General features: G+C 39.2%; 1 protein-coding gene and 2 long non-coding RNA genes across 7 annotated transcripts in view; 2 read left to right on the forward strand and 1 right to left on the reverse strand.

Annotated features, from left to right (window-relative positions):
• LOC135388516 (uncharacterized) overlaps positions 1-21,791 on the forward strand; it is a 102,962-nt gene that overhangs the window by 54,054 nt on the left and 27,117 nt on the right. The window lies entirely within an intron of this gene.
• Positions 14,260-15,905, reverse strand: LOC135387184 (uncharacterized). The gene is made up of 3 exons (XR_010420921.1): positions 15,763-15,905; positions 15,339-15,454; positions 14,260-14,771 (listed from the first exon to the last, which is right to left on the reverse strand). It is a non-coding gene; the product is annotated as an uncharacterized LOC135387184 (long non-coding RNA).
• On the forward strand, positions 16,013-17,362 carry LOC135387183 (uncharacterized). Its single transcript, XR_010420920.1, has 3 exons — positions 16,013-16,303; positions 16,778-16,868; positions 17,293-17,362. It is a non-coding gene; the product is annotated as an uncharacterized LOC135387183 (long non-coding RNA).

A 21,791-nucleotide genomic window follows, 5' to 3' on the forward strand; every position in this document is an offset into this window, starting at 1 on the left:
GCGAGTAGAGAGAAGGCGAGGGCGAAAGGAAGCCACTGCGCCTGCGCCAACCCTCCTCGAAGTGTGTAATCATGTTCGCGAACGGGGGACAAGTGTCTGCGTTGTTGATCTCTGTCGCCGAGACTCGCTTTGTCCGCACCTGAGAACGATCACAATAGCTGCCTAATCACGGTTGCGCGCGATGTGGACACTGCATCAGTGCGCTTTGGGTATTAGGTGAAGCCAAAATCGTCTTGGATTCACGTGAGGAAGTTATGCATCGTTACGTTATAAAAACGGTAACGACACCCGTGTACCAGGCAAAGTAGCTTGCGCTGTAATGAAGGAAGTAGGCCTCTAAGACGTGGATGAAATATGTCTATTCCATTGATTTTACGTTTGAGATGCAGTATTTCCTGCGTGATCCAGGGATTGTGGCTTTTCCGTTTGACAGCACGCATGGGCACAAACTTTTCGATGCAATCAGCAACGACACGGCTGAAAAAAGACCAGAGGGTGTCATCCGGAATCTTATCTATCTCGTTAAGCTGAGAGAACTTATCAATCGACGACTCAAGGGCGTTGAGAATGTCGGTATCACTTGCTGGGCGAAAATCGCGATAACGTTTAGTAACACCCCAAGCAGCACAATGTACTGAAAGTCGAGTGCAATAGGGGTGGACGGGTAGGTGGAAGGCATTGAACAGACTTGTGAAACTAAATAACATTGATAAGACATATGCCGGCCACCCCTATTGCACTCGATTTTCAGTACATTGTGCTGCTTGGGACCTGCCGTGGGCGAGGGGCACAAACCGAAAAAAATCACAAATAAGTAGGTCGTGATACGCCTTCTGCTATCGTTGTGCTCGCCACCGATGTAACTAAATTGCTTGACATAAACACAAGGTCAAGCAACGACAGACAGCAACGACATATATACAAGACATTAATATAACCTACAAATACAGATTACTTAACCCTCAGGATCACTTAGCCCCCAGGTTACTTAACACTCCAGGAACAAACTAATAATTATGCTGTGACAGCAAAGAAAAAGCAATGAGAAAAGCTTGCAGCACGCAAAAAAATGAAAATTTGCTGACATCAACATTTCTACAAGTCTGCGCACTGATGTGATGGGAAAGCATCCCAAATACCATGCGACGCAGATCAAGATCCAGTGGAGTAGTCTCTATTGTATTTTCTCGGAGCACCCCATATCCTTCTTGTGAATGGCCGACAGGTGACATAACAGAATTTGCTGCAGAAATAAGGGTTTTCCATCCAGTTTGCCGTTCAAGTAGCGCGTAAAGATTACACGGCGCTGCCGGGTATGTAGCAATGCTCTTCAGTTTCTCGGATGTATGTAAAAGACACTTGCAGTACTTCGGTGCCAAGGCACAGTATTTCAAAATAGTCGTTAGTTGTGATGCAATTGTCTGTCAGCTTTCCACACGCATTCTCTACCTCTTGGCAGCAAAAACCGTAGTATCCGTCGGTGTGCATTTCGCACAAGAACACCTGCACGACGAAAAAAACAGCGCTTGTTTCGGCTTACACAAGTGCTTCTCCCTGATACATGGAAATTTCACAAAGCAGTCGATGTTCACGGCACGATGAGCTACTGGTGAAGACGAATGTGACACCGGTTAATCTCTGGACGAGGAATCATCTACTGCGAAGCACACACCAGTGGCACACACTTTCCAGCACGCTAACGCACGAACAGAAGTTATGTGAGCGACAGTTCTCGAATGCGGAATTCCAGCGCACTCATGTTCAAGAGGCTCGACATTCTCGGCGTAAAAAGTGGTCACAAACGCCCACTGCCATTTTCTTTTTCGCCGGATTAGCGACCGGAAGCGCGCGTATTACATGTGTCCTCGACAGATGGCGCGGGGTCATGCAATTGTTGACAGACTGCTCGGTTTCCTACTAGGTCCCTGGACATCCAATTATGGAAAATTCGATTACAGAAAAACTACAGCGATTTCAGCGGAGTTCTTTGATATTTGAACTTTTGAAGGTTCAAGCTTTCCGCTGAACATAATGTTTCGATAGGTTTATATTCACTTTTCGGCCCCTTTAAAGGGACCGAAAAGTGAAAAATAACCCCCATATTTTTGCCCACTGTCGTGCGCAACATCGTTGTTTGATAAGACACAGAAAGCATTACTTCTCAATTCGGCATATTTTTTACGTATAAATATTTTGAAGATTGCCGGAACATGGACGGTGCTGCCAGCGAACGGCGAAAAAGAGCAACTTGGGTTTCAGGTCCAGGGCTCCCAGGGATTGGTCAACCCTTACCACGTGAGAGCTAATTTTGTAGAGAACGAAGCTGGCGCACATTATCTTACAGCTAAACACTATTTTAAAAATGACGCTCACTTCCATAGCTTTTACGTTAATAAAGCATTCAGCTACTTCGCCGCTACGAGCTACGATCCGCCGCGCCATCTGCAAGGTCGTCTGTGTTATCGCGTTTATTGTTTACGTCGTGGGCGGTCGTGTTGGTCGCGCGAAGAGAAGTGAATGACATGTTCGTGGTTGTTGTGTCAATTATTCGAGAGATCTACATATGAGTGGTGTGGTTTTTGTGTTCGGGGATGCAAAAATCATGTTCGTTCACCATCGGCGGCAGGCGTTTCTACCACAAGATTCAACAGGAGAGTGCGCGAAAACGAATGTGGTTCAAAGCACTCGGTTATTAGATGTAGCAGTCGTGTGGTATGTGCTGAGCTCATTTTGCTGCCGATGACTACGAAGATGCCGTAGAAGGCGAATTGCGAAGACGTCCAAAGCACACTGATGCTCAGTATCCAGTGATTTTGCTTCACCGAGGTGACGAGTTCAACACAACGTCTTAGGTACGTACAGGTGTCACACACGTATAAGTTATAATGTAGCGACGACGTATTCCATTTAACTTATGTTATCCTACTTGTCCCGTACTCAACTTTGTCAACATCAACTAATTCAATTTTAGGGGCCTTCCAGTGTTGAAGTGGTGCAACACTGCTTCGTATGTGTGATCCAGGCACTCAAGTTGACATGACAGAAATAACTGAAAGCAGGTATGCAAAGTCCACAGATGGAAGCACTAGATTTGTTACGTGTTGCAGACTTTGTGACATTTTTTCTTTCTTTTAGTTTTTGGACAGGTGCAGAACATTAGTATGACGTCAACAAGAGGAGAAGAAACCGATGAGAACTACTAGCGTGTTTCAAGGGTACGAGAATAGTTCCTGTTGAGATGGAGTTATGACTTTATGACTAAGGAACACTAATTAATTTTCTAGAGATGCATCCTCTACACTTGAATACCCAGTGCAACAGCAAACGTTCATTGTCTTTGATGCCGCAACTACTGGAATTGTTCAATGTGTGTCAGAGCTGCAGTGAGCCATGCAAGGTTACCACATCATATTGTCCCAAAATTTGCAGAGTTCCCCTATCTCGGACGCAACTGTCATTTCTCTATATTGCTCTTCCGATCCTACCTTCTCAGAAATGAATATGGTTCACCATACACTGCATGGGCACTGCCTTGCTCTGCTCATGCTTTCGGTTTCTTATTCTGTTGAATAAATCTTCACTTGAGTTTGCAGCCATTGCGCTGTCTACTGTGTTTGCCCCTCATCTATATTGATGTGCTCTAACAGTATAGCACATCAACATCCCAACAACCTTCCAAACAACCTTGCCTAGTCCTACTTTTGGGTGGAAACTACACGATGTGGTAACATCCACATATATAAAGTTATAGTCGACGGAGATTTGCTGTTTTTGTACAACCTTCATTGTACATTTCTTTTGTCTCACTTAGCATGCCTGAAGAAATGTTCTGATGTTCATCAAGATGACAGGTCATTGTTTGATCTGCAGCATCATTTTTCCTGTAATCTTTTCAGCAACAGAGAATACAAAAGTAAACAAATGGTAAAATATAACTAGCTTGTTAAATTCAAAAGGGAAAGACGAAACTGTTTATACTTCTCTTGTTTATTTTGTTGTAGGTTTTACAACTGTACGTTCAAGTACGTCAAAAAATCAGAGGGCATGAAGTCCTACTCTATTTCCTAAATCCCTGGACAATAAAAAAGAAAGATATAGTTTGAATTGGGACAAAACGTTGCTTCTGCTCTTATATTATATTTCAATTAAATGTTACGATGCATTTGTAGTGTACAGTGAAGCCAGTTTCAATTTGTAGGGCTGTCAAAAGTACTTTACAAAAGTACATCTCAATTACAGTAGCAGAGAACTTATGCAATAAATTATTTAGCCATTTGGAGTACTATGCACACCAATGGTGCATTGTTAATTTTGAACCCAGATCAAGGGTTAATAATAGTTGAAGTCAGCCCTCAAGTCCTTCTTTACAAATGTTAGTTGGCGACGTGATAATGAATCAGTTACAAGTACTCCGTTTAGCAAAACAGAGTTAATTAAGTGTTAAATCCCAATCTTGGTTCAATTATTAGTTGACATTTGGAAACGTGGTCACTAAGAAGTATACTAAAATGTTAACACAATTCAGCTGAATGACACTGATGAAAATTGTCTTACTTACTCCTCACATATACAAGTGAGACATGAGTATAACCTACAAATACATCTATGCCCACAGGTTACTTAACCTTCCAGGTACAAACTAGTAATTATAATATGCTGTGACAGCAAAGAAAAAGCAATGAGAAAAACTTGCAGCAAACAAGAAATGAAAATGTGCTGACAACAGTTCTACAGGTCAGCGCACTGATGGGAAAGCATCCCTAATAGCATGCATGACGCAGATCGAGTTCCAGTGGAGTATTTTCTATTGTATTTTCACGGAGCACCCCATATCCTTGTGAATCGCCAACGGGTGGTAAAACGGAATTTCCTGCAGAAATAAGGGTTTTCCGTCCAGTTTGCCGTTCAAGTAGCGCGTAAAGACCACTTGGCGCTGCCGTGTACGTTGCCATGCTCTTCGGTTTCTCGGATGTATGTAGAAGACACTGGCAGTACTTCGGTGTCAAAGCACAGTATTTCGGAATATTCGTTAGTTCTGATGCAATCGTCTGTCTGCTTTTCACACGGATTCTCTACCTCTCGGCAGCAAAAACCGTAGTATCCGTCGGTTTGCATTTCCCACATGAACACCTGCACGACGAAAAAACAGCGCTTGTTTCGGCTTACAAAAGTGCTTCTCCTTGATACATGGAAATTTCACAAAGCAGTCCATGTTCACGGCACGGTGAGCTACTCCCGAGGACGAATGTGACTCCGATTAATCTCTGGACGAGGAATCTTCTGCGGCGAAGAACACACTTTCCAGCACGCTAACGCACGAACAACAGTTCTGTGTGAGTGACAGTTCTCGAATGCGGAATTCCAGCGCACTTATGTCCAAGAGGGTCGACATTCTCGACGTAGAAAGCGGTCACAAATGCTCACTGCCATTTTCGTTTTCGCCGGATTAGCGCCCGGAAGTGCGCGTATTACATGCGTCCTCGACAGATGGCGCGGGGTCATGCCATTGTTGACAGACTGCTCGGTTTTCTACTAGGTCCCTGGACATGCGATTATGGAAAATTCGATTACAGAAAAACTACAGCGGTTTCAGCGGAGTTCTTTGACATTTGAACTTTTGAAGGTTCAAGCTTTTCGCTGAACATAAAGTTTCGATAGGTTTATATTCACTTTTCGGTCCCTTTAAAATTTAGATGCTCTCAACAGTCTTTCTTCTGTTGTGAATCTCTATCGCAGCATACCTGCACATTGCTGTTCTACGTACTGTGACTTTGCAGTACGAGTATGGACTTTGGGTAAAAAGACTACACAGCACTGCTCAGGTATTTTTGCCTATCGAACAGTATGTATGTATGCAGTATGCACACTGTATTTGTGCACCGGACCCACTAAAAATGTAGTGAATGTGGCATTGCCCACGGTAATGCACCAAGTTGAACACAATTATTGTAGAATCCAGGTATTTTAGCTTACATGTCAAGCCAGTACCACACCAGTATCCAGTGTGAAGTTGTGACAAGTAGTAATTGGTCTGGCCGAGACAAAAGCGGGATTAGTACACGGCGCGTTTATTGACCCCTGCGCCGACTTTTTTCGCATATTTTTCCTCGCGCGCGGCAGGCGGCGCTCGGGTGGAGGCTCTTACCGGTGGGCGGAGCGTGGCCGGAGGGTTGCGTGCGCGCTTACCCGCTCACATTTTTCAGCCTGGGCCGACTTCTTTCACCATTTCTCAATCCGTGTCGAATTCAATCGCAATTTTTTCCCCGCTACAACAGGTGTGCAGTAGGCAGTTTACATGCAAAGGATAGCCATACACAAAAGTACAAGTGAAAATATATTTATTAAAGTCATTACTGTCAGGAATTATGTTATGACTCCGTGTGAAGGAGAAAAACTCAGTCAAAAATCTGATGCAATAGCATTGAAGGGGTATTTTATTAGTGATAATCACGAAAGTTTTCAATTAAGCAGAAGGAGTAGCACATTTTTAATAAAAGAAGATATTTTTAATCAATACGATTACTATCAAATTAAAAGTTTTATTATAAAAAGTCTAACATGACAACCATAGCGGAGTTTTAATTACATAGTTCTAATATGTAACTTCATGCGCAACAGCTAATATTCCATTATGATACATTTAATCAAAGAATATATTTTTAATCAATACGATTACTATCAAATTAAAATTTTTATTATAAAAAGTCTAACATGACCACCATAGTGGAGCTTTAATTACAAGTGCCGATAGATGTATATGAACAGCAGAGAACATGGAAGACCATGGGACACGAACACAAGAGGAAATAAAATCTATAACACTACATTGGTTAATCAAATCAGAGGAGGAGACTATCATTTTAACTATCATAAAATCATCCTCGTGACTTCCCCATACAAACCTTACTTTGTTTTATGAATCCAACACAGAAAATACATTAAAAAATGAACTTCACCACATAGCGCGCTCCTAGTCAACAACCAGCTCTAATAATATCTGTCCTGATTTGTTGAAGACTGGAGGCGTACACTTATGATTGTACACACTGGACTGACTTCTTCGGCTATTTTTCAGCCTGGGCCGGATTCATTCGCATTTTTTTCATGCGGCGCGCAAGTAGGGGCATGCAAACTGACAACATCGGACCACATCTTTGGCGATTTTTCACACTGGGACGACTTCGTTCGCAATTTTTGTCAGGTGGTGTGTGTATCAAAATTAAAAGTTGTATTATAAAAAGTCTAACATGAGTAACCTAGCGGAGTTTTAATTACAAAGTTCTAATATGTAACTTCAAGCACAATAGATAATATTCCATTATGACACATTTAATCAAAGAAGATATTTTTAATCACTATGATTACAATCAAAATTAAAAGTTTTATTATAAAAAGTCTAACATTATTATATGTGAGCACCATAGCAGAGTTTTATTTACAAATTTCTAATAGGTATAGTTAATTGTGAACAGCAGAGAACCTGGAAGACCATGAGACACGAACACGAGAGGAAATAAAATCTATAACAATACATTGGTTAATCAAAAACAATAGAGGAGGAGACTATCATGTTTAACTATCATAAAATCATCCTCGTGACTTCCCCATACAATTTTCATTCTAAGAGACACTACAAACCTTACTGTGTTTTATGAATTCAACACAGAAAATATATTAAAAAATGAACTTCACCACATAGCACACTCCTAGCCAACAATCAGCTCTAATAATATCTGCCCTGATTTGTTGAAGACGGGAGGCGTACACCTGACAGTTATGAACATTTTCGAGCGCAATAGGGAAGATTATTCCAACATTACACAATTAATCAATTTCTTATTAAGTAAACAGCATAGACATATGGAAATAATGAGAAAAACGATCAACAGCTAATAGAGAACCAAAACACATCACATAAACAACAGACACATGCAGGAAAATAAATGAAAAAGAATCTATCAAAACGATCAACATGCACAAATGAATGGCAGAGAAACACTTTGAACGGCACATGATGAATAATTTAATACAGCACAGAGCTAACGCTGAATAGCAGAGAAACAATCTAAACGGCGCATCTGCCAACGTGTAAACAACAGACAGGAAAATATTACTGAAACAAATAATAGAGAGCGAAAATCCAACACGTAAACAAGAGGTACACAAAGGATAAATAGTTGAAGAACAATCTAACAAAACAAGAAACATGCACGGACGAATAGCAGAGAAACACTCTAAACGGTGCATCTACCAACGGTAAACAACAGACACATGCAGGAAAATAATTGAAAAAGAATCAATCAAAACGATAAACATGCACGGATGAATAGCAGAGAAACACTTTGAACGATGTATCTGCCAACATGTAAACAACACACCGGAAAATAATAGCAAACATTACAATTTGAAATAATATATCTTTTGAACTATCATAAAATCAACATTGCGAGCTAACAATATCCTACTCAGGCACTATAAACATTACCTTGACAGAGTTATTCAAACACGCACCACAGCTATACTTTCCACAGTACAACCAGACTCGAGACACAGTGGGGTCACTCTCTCCCTCTATGCAGACCGGTGGGGTCACTCTCTCCATCTATACAGCCCCAAAAGCGGGGAACCTGTTGTCAATCTGCGGGGTGTGGAAATCCTCTCTCTTTTTCAAATTCTTTCCTCCAAAAAGGAAATATTCTTAGGACCGGTGTACAGAGGCGAAATGTTTTATTGATCGCCAAATAGACATTGGAATTATTCGACTCTCAAGAACACAATAAGAAAGATGAAAGATGAAAGATGAAAGTCACTGAAAAGGTTATAATAAGAATATATATAATAATAAATAAGAACCCTATAAAAAAAAATCTAAGAATAGACTTTCTAAGCAAACGAGAAAATATTATCGGTGCAAACAATACTCAACGAGAAGCGTTGCATTTAATGTATTTCAGATCAGACACAACTATTAGGCAATCATTATTCTCAACTCACAAAATATCAATCGAGTGAAAGTCAAGTTTATTCAGTGATAGAAACAATACGAATTCGAAAACGAGAAACAAATTTAATTACATCGTCTGATGTTAACTTTGCAATACACGCAGAAGTCGCAAACAACTCATCTGAAATGCAAATTATTGTGTTTGCTATAGCGGAAATCAACGCACACAACTTAAAAATACATTCCCAACTAGTAGAATATTTTTATTATTAATATCAATCGAGTGATCATCTGAAACAAAGTCAAAAGCAGTAATTAATTTAGGCAAACATTTTTCATAATCACACAGCGCAAATATACATCACAGAAACATGTCTTTTTTCATTCAGGACCCACTAGTGGAAACGAAGTGAGAGAGTTCCCGTACACATTCGGTTAAGGTTACGCCCGCGGGGAGTAGGGGAATCCAAACAATGGTCTCGGTATACAAAGCCATAAAATCGCTCCTACAAGTCAAGTTAGGGAAGGAGGGTCTCTTGCGCTGTCTTGTACATAGAATCACTGAAAGCAAACGTTTTTCCTTTACACATCACATCTTTTTTTTGTAAATTGACTTTCATAATTCTAACGTCAGGTGAAAGATTACGAACCTGATAATAAAATTTTAATAAATAAAATTAGCACCAATATGACTTAATTAAATGTCGAGGCGCACTACAAAACAGAACAGACAACTGATATACATTGAAGAGATGGACAGATTTTGTACTCGTTACCATTCGTCATGGGAGGACCTGATAAAAAGTTGCTTCGAAAAGGAGGAGCCGCGAAACGATTCATTTATCGCTGCATTTCAATACGTCCTAGACATGGTCGTATTCGGAGATATGGTGCAAATTATGGAGTTCAAGATGCGAGACATTGTATGTCGAATCTACAATAGTTATAAAAATATTTGCACGTCAACATCGGAAGGACCGTTTGGATTGATGGTGGAGTTTTTGAGGTTCGCTAACGAAGAATTGAAATACACTAGACCAAACGTAATTGTAATCATTGCAATGGGCATTGCATTAATCAAGAAAGCAATCAGATCAAATTATCATATACAAGCAGTCTATATCGCACGATTCATTACGGATTTGTTGAAATTACACCTAACGGTTGAAATGGAAAGTACATAAAAACATCTTATCACGTGGTATATTCCACCCTAGAACCTCTACACATTTATTTTATTCTACCAGTCAAGGATGTCGAATGAACAGAAGTTCAATATTGTCGTGCAAGGTCTGATGTATTATCACCTATTGAAACTCAACAAACATATCAATTGCGGTGGACCACCAGACGATTTTCATCTAATACTCTCTTGTACGCCATTCAAGAACATTCATACAAAGAAAGGAAGCATCAATAAGAGATTGTGTAAGTTCATCGCGACAAAGTGCAAGTTGTTGAAGCAATACAAACACGGCGACAACATATCACCTGCCTTAATCAACGCTGGATTCAAGCGCCCAATAATCAGAATAAACTACCTGATGTCTTCGGAATTCATCAAACAAGACAACAAACGCAAACTTCAGAGTTTGGAATAGAATTGTAATTTATCAAAATAAACAAGTGTATAATTGAAATAATAATTGTATTCTTTGTCATCATTGTAATGTATTCTACACAGCGCAACGAAAGCAGCTTTTGATTAGATTGCTAAGGAGACACTACGTACAAGGATCTTCGCATGGAATCAGCGCTGGCAATCAAAGAGATTTTTACACGACCACACTCTATACAACACCGACGCCCGAAGGAAAGAATTGTAGAAGAATCGATAATAGAAATTTAGAGGCATGTTACATCAATATTTGCTTACAAAGAGGATCAATAATATTTTGCGATAGCTTATTTTACGAATTAAATTGCACAGTGTATATATTTTCTCAAACTATTGGAGAGTTGACAATACTATATTGAAAGGAATCTATTATCAAATGACGCGAAGGTGGAGTCTACAATTCTAATCATCATAACATGCGGCACACAATTCCAATAAGATTTTGGGAGAATGGAATCACACAACTGTCATCAGAAATGTTTAATTGCTATACAATGAAGATGAGCACTATGCATAAGATATGTAATTATAATAAGTAAATATTCCTTTTGCAAACTTAACCAAAGCAGCACACATAAACGTAGCTTCAATTCACAGAATGTACCCGAGGTTTTTAATTAGCCATACTGAAAAACTATGAGTCTATTCGATATGTCACGGCATATGAGGCACTACAAATGGAAGGACATACATTAATTTTAGAAGATTTTAGCTCATAATGAATCAAAACGTAATCTTCAACACCAAAGGTTCGTGTTTAAATTTTCAAAGTCAAAACTGTACACTCTTTCTTACAATTTTTTAAGATGTAGATTAAAAAGCTGTCTATATAGTCACACATTGTATACAAGATATTTGTTTGTACATTAATTGATAAAATTTATCAGATCACATTCCGGAGCAGTGGAGACTATCAGTAAGCGTTTAATTAAAATTTGAACTGCTACCGCAATTTACGAACTGAGTTGTAGAAAGCGTAATTTCACAGCTTTAGCTGGCTCACTTTGATACGCGAAGGTTTTAAGAACTCTTTTGCGATGACAAAGAATTTAATCGAACGTATTGATGTTTTCTATATACTCTATAACGTAATGTGAATTCTCCACGACGTGAATAGTAAAAGTTACGAATATTTTTCGAACAAAATTTACTTAAAACTCGGAGAAAGGGTCACCCGCGTCGTCGAATGCGTTTCGGCAACACGCCGGGCGGCGTTTCCCGGACACCCTTCCGAAACCGAACGCGATTCGGCGCCCAACGCGTTAACGCGGCATCCCACGCGAGCGTGTTGCTTTCTTCCGGAAACGGGTTCGTCGACGCGGGTGACCCTTTCTCCGAGTTTTAAGTAAATTTTGTTCGAAAAATATTCGTAACTTTTACTATTCACGTCGTGGAGAATTCACATTACGTTATAGAGTATATAGAAAACATCAATACGTTCGATTAAATTCTTTGTCATCGCAAAAGAGTTCTTAAAACCTTCGCGTATCAAAGTGAGCCAGCTAAAGCTGTGAAATTACGCTTTCTACAACTCAGTTCGTAAATTGCGGTAGCAGTTCAAATTTTAATTAAACGCTTACTGATAGTCTCCACTGCTCCGGAATGTGATCTGATAAATTTTATCAATTAATGTACAAACAAATATCTTGTATACAATGTGTGACTATATAGACAGCTTTTTAATCTACATCTTAAAAAATTGTAAGAAAGAGTGTACAGTTTTGACTTTGAAAATTTAAACACGAACCTTTGGTGTTGAAGATTACGTTTTGATTCATTATGAGCTAAAATCTTCTAAAATTAATGTATGTCCTTCCATTTGTAGTGCCTCATATGCCGTGACATATCGAATAGACTCATAGTTTTTCAGTATGGCTAATTAAAAACCTCGGGTACATTCTGTGAATTGAAGCTACGTTTATGTGTGCTGCTTTGGTTAAGTTTGCAAAAGGAATATTTACTTATTATAATTACATATCTTATGCATAGTGCTCATCTTCATTGTATAGCAATTAAACATTTCTGATGACAGTTGTGTGATTCCATTCTCCCAAAATCTTATTGGAATTGTGTGCCGCATGTTATGATGATTAGAATTGTAGACTCCACCTTCGCGTCATTTGATAATAGATTCCTTTCAATATAGTATTGTCAACTCTCCAATAGTTTGAGAAAATATATACACTGTGCAATTTAATTCGTAAAATAAGCTATCGCAAAATATTATTGATCCTCTTTGTAAGCAAATATTGATGTAACATGCCTCTAAATTTCTATTATCGATTCTTCTACAATTCTTTCCTTCGGGCGTCGGTGTTGTATAGAGTGTGGTCGTGTAAAAATCTCTTTGATTGCCAGCGCTGATTCCATGCGAAGATCCTTGTACGTAGTGTCTCCTTAGCAATCTAATCAAAAGCTGCTTTCGTTGCGCTGTGTAGAATACATTACAATGATGACAAAGAATACAATTATTATTTCAATTATACACTTGTTTATTTTGATAAATTACAATTCTATTCCAAACTCTGAAGTTTGCGTTTGTTGTCTTGTTTGATGAATTCCGAAGACATCAGGTAGTTTATTCTGATTATTGGGCGCTTGAATCCAGCGTTGATTAAGGCAGGTGATATGTTGTCGCCGTGTTTGTATTGCTTCAACAACTTGCACTTTGTCGCGATGAACTTACACAATCTCTTATTGATGCTTCCTTTCTTTGTATGAATGTTCTTGAATGGCGTACAAGAGAGTATTAGATGAAAATCGTCTGGTGGTCCACCGCAATTGATATGTTTGTTGAGTTTCAATAGGTGATAATACATCAGACCTTGCACGACAATATTGAACTTCTGTTCATTCGACATCCTTGACTGGTAGAATAAAATAAATGTGTAGAGGTTCTAGGGTGGAATATACCACGTGATAAGATGTTTTTATGTACTTTCCATTTCAACCGTTAGGTGTAATTTCAACAAATCCGTAATGAATCGTGCGATATAGACTGCTTGTATATGATAATTTGATCTGATTGCTTTCTTGATTAATGCAATGCCCATTGCAATGATTACAATTACGTTTGGTCTAGTGTATTTCAATTCTTCGTTAGCGAACCTCAAAAACTCCACCATCAATCCAAACGGTCCTTCCGATGTTGACGTGCAAATATTTTTATAACTATTGTAGATTCGACATACAATGTCTCGCATCTTGAACTCCATAATTTGCACCATATCTCCGAATACGACCATGTCTAGGACGTATTGAAATGCAGCGATAAATGAATCGTTTCGCGGCTCCTCCTTTTCGAAGCAACTTTTTATCAGGTCCTCCCATGACGAATGGTAACGAGTACAAAATCTGTCCATCTCTTCAATGTATATCAGTTGTCTGTTCTGTTTTGTAGTGCGCCTCGACATTTAATTAAGTCATATTGGTGCTAATTTTATTTATTAAAATTTTATTATCAGGTTCGTAATCTTTCACCTGACGTTAGAATTATGAAAGTCAATTTACAAAAAAAAGATGTGAAGTGTAAAGGAAAAACGTTTGCTTTCAGTGATTCTATGTACAAGACAGCGCAAGAGACCCTCCTTCCCTAACTTGACTTGTAGGAGCGATTTTATGGCTTTGTATACCGAGACCATTGTTTGGATTCCCCTACTCCCCGCGGTAACATCTCATTACGGCCCGAGTCTCATTACGGCCGAAGTCTCATTACGGCCGAAAGTCTCATTACGGCCGAAAATCCTTTAATCCCCAAGTGTCTCGTTACGGCCAAAGTCTCAATACGGCCGAAGGTAGTCTCATTACGGCCGAAGATGTCTCATAACGGCCAAAAAGAAAAAAGAAGCATCCACCATACTAGCTCTGTATATACTGTGTTTTATGCTTCCCAAAATGTGTCCGAGGCGGTGTGCCCCCACGGCTTGTGTCACACACAATGGTTCATGCACACAATATTGCGACAGTGTTTCATGCATCCCTCGTGAAAAATGTTTTTATTGTCATATGTGTCACACGATATTTGTATGTGTTACGCCATTTTCTCTCAGTATTCAAGCAACATCCTACTCGTTGGTTCTGTGAGCAAACTGTATGTGTGTGTGTTCTGAAAAGTACTCCACAAGGGAGCCCACTGGGAGCTCCAGGAGTCACATGACCTATGACCATGATCTTCTCCCCCACTAGCTGCCTTCTACAATTTACATCCACCTGAAATTTACAAAAAAGTACATAAGCCACTGAACAAAATGACATATGCTCTTGTTTGATGATGACTATAAGACATATGCTGTCAAGCAGACTTTTTTTTTTCATATATTCAAAACATATTCAAGAATTATGGACAACAATGACAATTACGTCATAATAATGCAGCTGCATAGCCAGGAAACTATTTCAGGAGGTGTTTTATGAGGCTTGACATGGGGTGGAGGAGTCCCCCTCGTCAGTGCTTTATCCAGACCCCCCCCTAACTTTTTTGCCTGTGCACCCCCTACAGGGGGTGCCCTTGCGATTTCAGCTCCAGATACATCTGTAATGATATGTTAAGCTGTAATGACGTAACTATTCCAACAATTTTTTCCAACACCCTTCTCGTGCTTGGGATTCTGGATAAACCACTACCCCTTGTTCATTTTCGTGGGGCACTACATTAGAGCTTATGCCACTGCACTGATGTCACAATGTTAAAAGTGTGTGTCACTCTGGGCATTCGGAATTCCTCTAAGCGACAATATGCAAATTCAGAATATCCGAAGGGTAAACATCAGATGTTACCTGCAGGCTTCATGCTGAAACGCGTGTACGCAAAACACTTCCGCCGTGGTGGGCGACGCCGTTAGTGTAATCATACACGCAAGACAATTGCGGGCACATGGAGTAGTGGCAGCAACCTGAAAACGATATATTTTCTTGTTACATATGAGTAATCAAAAATATACATTCCCACATGTTTCGTTTTGTCGTTTGTAGGAAGCGCTAGTAAGGGAACAGCACTTGGTTGGTCACATGCAAGCCACAATGCGAAAGGTGCCGATATTTCGATTACGCGATCAAAAATTAAAAGTCTACAACCATGCACACTTCCCCATGCAATTACTTCCCCAGCATCGTGAGACATGACACCCATGACATGACACCATGTATTCACGTATAGTGTAATGTGAAATGATATGCAGGAATGACAAAGATGCCAACATACCTGTAATCCAGTGTCCCATAAGCTTGATTCGATTTTCTGGCAGCTACCAAGAAGAGCAAATGCACGATTCACAAGTTTCGTTTCGCCATTTTCAAGCAATCCCACGTGACCTCCTTTGGATCAGTGAAAAGTGAAAATTACTCGCGTCATGAACATATATGTTCATCTCAGCGCAAATCACGTTTCGCATGCTATAGAAGGAGGGGGGATCAATACTCTTCCTTTCGTGTTTTGATATCTTGTTGTTTTGCTACTCTCACTTCGGAGTTCGGATGGTGTCTAGCAACGTTGGGTACCTCGTTTCTTGTGTGTGTGAGTCGTGTGAGTGTGTGAGCGAGTGGTTGCTGTTTACGATGTGTTCATATATCGCTTTGTAGTGCTGTAATGTGCAAATTAGCGGACTTTATAGCGGCTCTCTATTTTCCGTCGTTGTCTTTCGAGCAGCGCCTGTTGTTCCGGTAAAAATCGAGTTGAATGAATCGCCACAGCCCCAACGTATATCGCGCAGTGTTGACCAAGACCAAGTCAAGCAGGAATTCTGGTGAGTAATGCTTTCGTAGATTGCCTGTCTTAGTAGTGTGCTGTCCACACATAGTTGGATTCTCATAAGAGTAATTTAAATTAATCAAAACAGCTGAAGTGCCTGTAATAGATGTAACTCGGTATCCGTTCGTAGGTTTGCGCCGTTTCTAGTTGGTTGCGCGTTTAGGAACAACAAATTTATTCGAAGACGATAAGATACCGATAATGCATCACCGTACAGCAGCATTTACTCGTATCATTGTGAGCCATATTTCATTTGTTAAAATTTGTCGTCGTATTTCTTCAAAAATAAAAGCGCAAGTCGGCGTACTTGAATTGATCTCCAAGAACTGCTTACGTCGAACGTCTGCAAATGTTGTACTTATGTGCCTTCGCGCACCATAGTAGGCACAAAGCATATCTGATTAGAATAAATACTTCAAGAGGAAGTCATTCAAATACATTGTTATTTATAGCTGGTTTTCCATTCCAGGCATGGTATGTGGCTGCACGAAGGATTCCGGAAAAGAAAAACAACAACATGGCTAATAGGATGTTGCTGCCCAGGGAGTCCTGGCGAAGAGGTGAGCTGTTAAGATCATCATAAGGTTCTGTTGTGAAGTGAGAAATTTTGTAGTAGTGCACGAATGTTAATTCGTGCACTACTTTTATAAAAAAGAAACCAGAAATGGAAAGTTATGCATGCATCATTTCATGAATTGTAATGTATTACTATTTGATATTCACATGTTTCCATTAAGGGAATGAACTACTGAACCTATATTCATATCATGGTCATGCTCTGTGTTTACCGGGAAGTCACATTTTTAAGGCTTGTCATTCTTTTGTCTAAATGAATATTTATGCTAACCTTGTATGAAATAGCAGACACGTATCAACACGTGTGCAGCTTGTGCACATTAAAATGAGCCATGTAGAGACAAATGATTGTTTTTGTGGTTTTTTAAATATTCTAGTCCATTCATGGTTGCTCATCGCTTCTTGCAGGTTTACTCATTCCAGAAGCAAGAATTGTATCATTGTAAGGCGAATGGAAATAAACTGACATCGACTGAGATAGGTGCTCTGTCATGGCCAATGACTGTCGGATGGCCCCAAAAGCGTCACAACAAAGCCAATATTCATCTAGCTCTCTACAAGTAGCTAACTCCACATAGTAGCCTGCTTCACAGCCTACACTAGCTTGTGGGAGTACACATTACACAATATGTTGCATTGTGCTGTGGTATGATAACATACCGTTTGTCTCGCAATATGTGTATATAAATATGATAAGGGCCCTAAGGGCACAGTGCATGGCTTATACCCTGCTGAATATATATCCATACCTGGCTGCGACATTGCATATCAATGCAGGTTACAATACACACTTTGACATTTGGCCGTTATGAGACATCTTCGGCCGTAATGAGACTGCCTTCGGCCGTATTGAGACTTTGGCCGTAATGAGACACTTGGGGATTAAAGGATTATCGGCCGTATTGAGACTTTCGGCCGTATTGAGACATGTGTTTGCCTAACAAATGTTTGCCTAAATTAATTACTGCTTTTGACTTTGTTTCAGATGATCACTCGATTGATATTAATAATAAAAATATTCTACTAGTTGGGAATGTATTTTTAAGTTGTGTGCGTTGATTTCCGCTATAGCAAACACAATAATTTGCATTTCAGATGAGTTGTTTGCGACTTCTGCGTGTATTGCAAAGTTAACATCAGACGATGTAATTAAATTTGTTTCTCGTTTTCGAATTCGTATTGTTTCTATCACTGAATAAACTTGACTTTCACTCGATTGATATTTTGTGAGTTGAGAATAATGATTGCCTAATAGTTGTGTCTGATCTGAAATACATTAAATGCAACGCTTCTCGTTGAGTATTGTTTGCACCGATAATATTTTCTCGTTTGCTTAGAAAGTCTATTCTTAGATTTTTTTATATAGGGTTCTTATTTATTATTATATATATTCTTATTATAACCTTTTCAGTGACTTTCATCTTTCATCTTTCATCTTTCTTATTGTGTTCTTGAGAGTCGAATAATTCCAATGTCTATTTGGCGATCAATAAAACATTTCGCCTCTGTACACCGGTCCTAAGAATATTTCCTTTTTGGAGGAAAGAATTTGAAAAAGAGAGAGGATTTCCACACCCCGCAGATTGACAACAGGTTCCCCGCTTTTGGGGCTGTATAGATGGAGAGAGTGACCCCACCGGTCTGCATAGAGGGAGAGAGTGACCCCACCGTGTCTCGAGTCTGGTTGTACTGTGGAAAGTATAGCTGTGGTGCGTGTTTGAATAACTCTGTCAAGGTAATGTTTATAGTGCCTGAGTAGGATATTGTTAGCTCGCAATGTTGATTTTATGATAGTTCAAAAGATATATTATTTCAAATTGTAATGTTTGCTATTATTTTCCGGTGTGTTGTTTACATGTTGGCAGATACATCGTTCAAAGTGTTTCTCTGCTATTCATCCGTGCATGTTTATCGTTTTGATTGATTCTTTTTCAATTATTTTCCTGCATGTGTCTGTTGTTTACCGTTGGTAGATGCACCGTTTAGAGTGTTTCTCTGCTATTCGTCCGTGCATGTTTCTTGTTTTGTTAGATTGTTCTTCAACTATTTATCCTTTGTGTACCTCTTGTTTACGTGTTGGATTTTCGCTCTCTATTATTTGTTTCAGTAATATTTTCCTGTCTGTTGTTTACACGTTGGCAGATGCGCCGTTTAGATTGTTTCTCTGCTATTCAGCGTTAGCTCTGTGCTGTATTAAATTATTCATCATGTGCCGTTCAAAGTGTTTCTCTGCCATTCATTTGTGCATGTTGATCGTTTTGATAGATTCTTTTTCATTTATTTTCCTGCATGTGTCTGTTGTTTATGTGATGTGTTTTGGTTCTCTATTAGCTGTTGATCGTTTTTCTCATTATTTCCATATGTCTATGCTGTTTACTTAATAAGAAATTGATTAATTGTGTAATGTTGGAATAATCTTCCCTATTGCGCTCGAAAATGTTCATAACTGTCAGGTGTACGCCTCCCGTCTTCAACAAATCAGGGCAGATATTATTAGAGCTGATTGTTGGCTAGGAGTGTGCTATGTGGTGAAGTTCATTTTTTAATATATTTTCTGTGTTGAATTCATAAAACACAGTAAGGTTTGTAGTGTCTCTTAGAATGAAAATTGTATGGGGAAGTCACGAGGATGATTTTATGATAGTTAAACATGATAGTCTCCTCCTCTATTGTTTTTGATTAACCAATGTATTGTTATAGATTTTATTTCCTCTCGTGTTCGTGTCTCATGGTCTTCCAGGTTCTCTGCTGTTCACAATTAACTATACCTATTAGAAATTTGTAAATAAAACTCTGCTATGGTGCTCACATATAATAATGTTAGACTTTTTATAATAAAACTTTTAATTTTGATTGTAATCATAGTGATTAAAAATATCTTCTTTGATTAAATGTGTCATAATGGAATATTATCTATTGTGCTTGAAGTTACATATTAGAACTTTGTAATTAAAACTCCGCTAGGTTACTCATGTTAGACTTTTTATAATACAACTTTTAATTTTGATACACACACCACCTGACAAAAATTGCGAACGAAGTCGTCCCAGTGTGAAAAATCGCCAAAGATGTGGTCCGATGTTGTCAGTTTGCATGCCCCTACTTGCGCGCCGCATGAAAAAAATGCGAATGAATCCGGCCCAGGCTGAAAAATAGCCGAAGAAGTCAGTCCAGTGTGTACAATCATAAGTGTACGCCTCCAGTCTTCAACAAATCAGGACAGATATTATTAGAGCTGGTTGTTGACTAGGAGCGCGCTATGTGGTGAAGTTCATTTTTTAATGTATTTTCTGTGTTGGATTCATAAAACAAAGTAAGGTTTGTATGGGGAAGTCACGAGGATGATTTTATGATAGTTAAAATGATAGTCTCCTCCTCTGATTTGATTAACCAATGTAGTGTTATAGATTTTATTTCCTCTTGTGTTCGTGTCCCATGGTCTTCCATGTTCTCTGCTGTTCATATACATCTATCGGCACTTGTAATTAAAGCTCCACTATGGTGGTCATGTTAGACTTTTTATAATAAAAATTTTAATTTGATAGTAATCGTATTGATTAAAAATATATTCTTTGATTAAATGTATCATAATGGAATATTAGCTGTTGCGCATGAAGTTACATATTAGAACTATGTAATTAAAACTCCGCTATGGTTGTCATGTTAGACTTTTTATAATAAAACTTTTAATTTGATAGTAATCGTATTGATTAAAAATATCTTCTTTTATTAAAAATGTGCTACTCCTTCTGCTTAATTGAAAACTTTCGTGATTATCACTAATAAAATACCCCTTCAATGCTATTGCATCAGATTTTTGACTGAGTTTTTCTCCTTCACACGGAGTCATAACATAATTCCTGACAGTAATGACTTTAATAAATATATTTTCACTTGTACTTTTGTGTATGGCTATCCTTTGCATGTAAACTGCCTACTGCACACCTGTTGTAGCGGGGAAAAAATTGCGATTGAATTCGACACGGATTGAGAAATGGTGAAAGAAGTCGGCCCAGGCTGAAAAATGTGAGCGGGTAAGCGCGCACGCAACCCTCCGGCCACGCTCCGCCCACCGGTAAGAGCCTCCACCCGAGCGCCGCCTGCCGCGCGCGAGGAAAAATATGCGAAAAAAGTCGGCGCAGGGGTCAATAAACGCGCCGTGTACTAATCCCGCTTTTGTCTCGGCCAGACCAATTACTACTGTGACAAATAAATAGTTTCCATTTTTCTTAGCTCTCAGAAAACAGACAGTGAATTAATAAGAGTAGACAATGTTAACATGAATTCTGGGCTATTCTTCAGTTAAAGATTCACAGATAGTAAAGGCACCTTCCTCAATGGACGTTGATGACACTGAAAATTCTAAAACGTTATCAGAGGTGACATCAGCTTCGGTGTGTCAAAGGATTGTATGTCCAACAGTAATCCAGCTAACCGTAACAAAAATGTGCAAAAGACAAATTAACTGAACTAATGTAACGTACCTTCTATATCAGACAGTGAAGCTTGTAACACCCCATCCGCAGGAACCAGTGTCCAGACACAAAAGTGCTTGAACTGGGAGATAGCAGCTAATCGGAATGGCGATCTTTGTTTTCCACCCAGAAAGCACAGGTTGTAACTTTGAGGGCAGATTTAAAAGTGGTGTCAAGATGTCTGCATGCGAGTGCACATGAAAAGTTGAACATAGATGAATACTCAAATTATAACATCACATTGTCATACCTGTTGGTGGAGGTGGACTGCAACTAACGTGTCAGCAATTTCTTCATGACCAGATGCAAGCCAGATCATGCTTCATTTCCGCCTTCAGCGTGCACCTGTGATAATTCAGAAGTTAGATTATCAACAGTACTATTGTGTTGTTAAGCGTGGTTATATCAGAGTAAGCGCAGTAGGACAGCTGC

Source organism: Ornithodoros turicata, chromosome 3 (assembly GCF_037126465.1).
Source record: "Ornithodoros turicata isolate Travis chromosome 3, ASM3712646v1, whole genome shotgun sequence".
Classification (NCBI taxonomy): Eukaryota; Metazoa; Arthropoda; class Arachnida; order Ixodida; family Argasidae; genus Ornithodoros; species Ornithodoros turicata.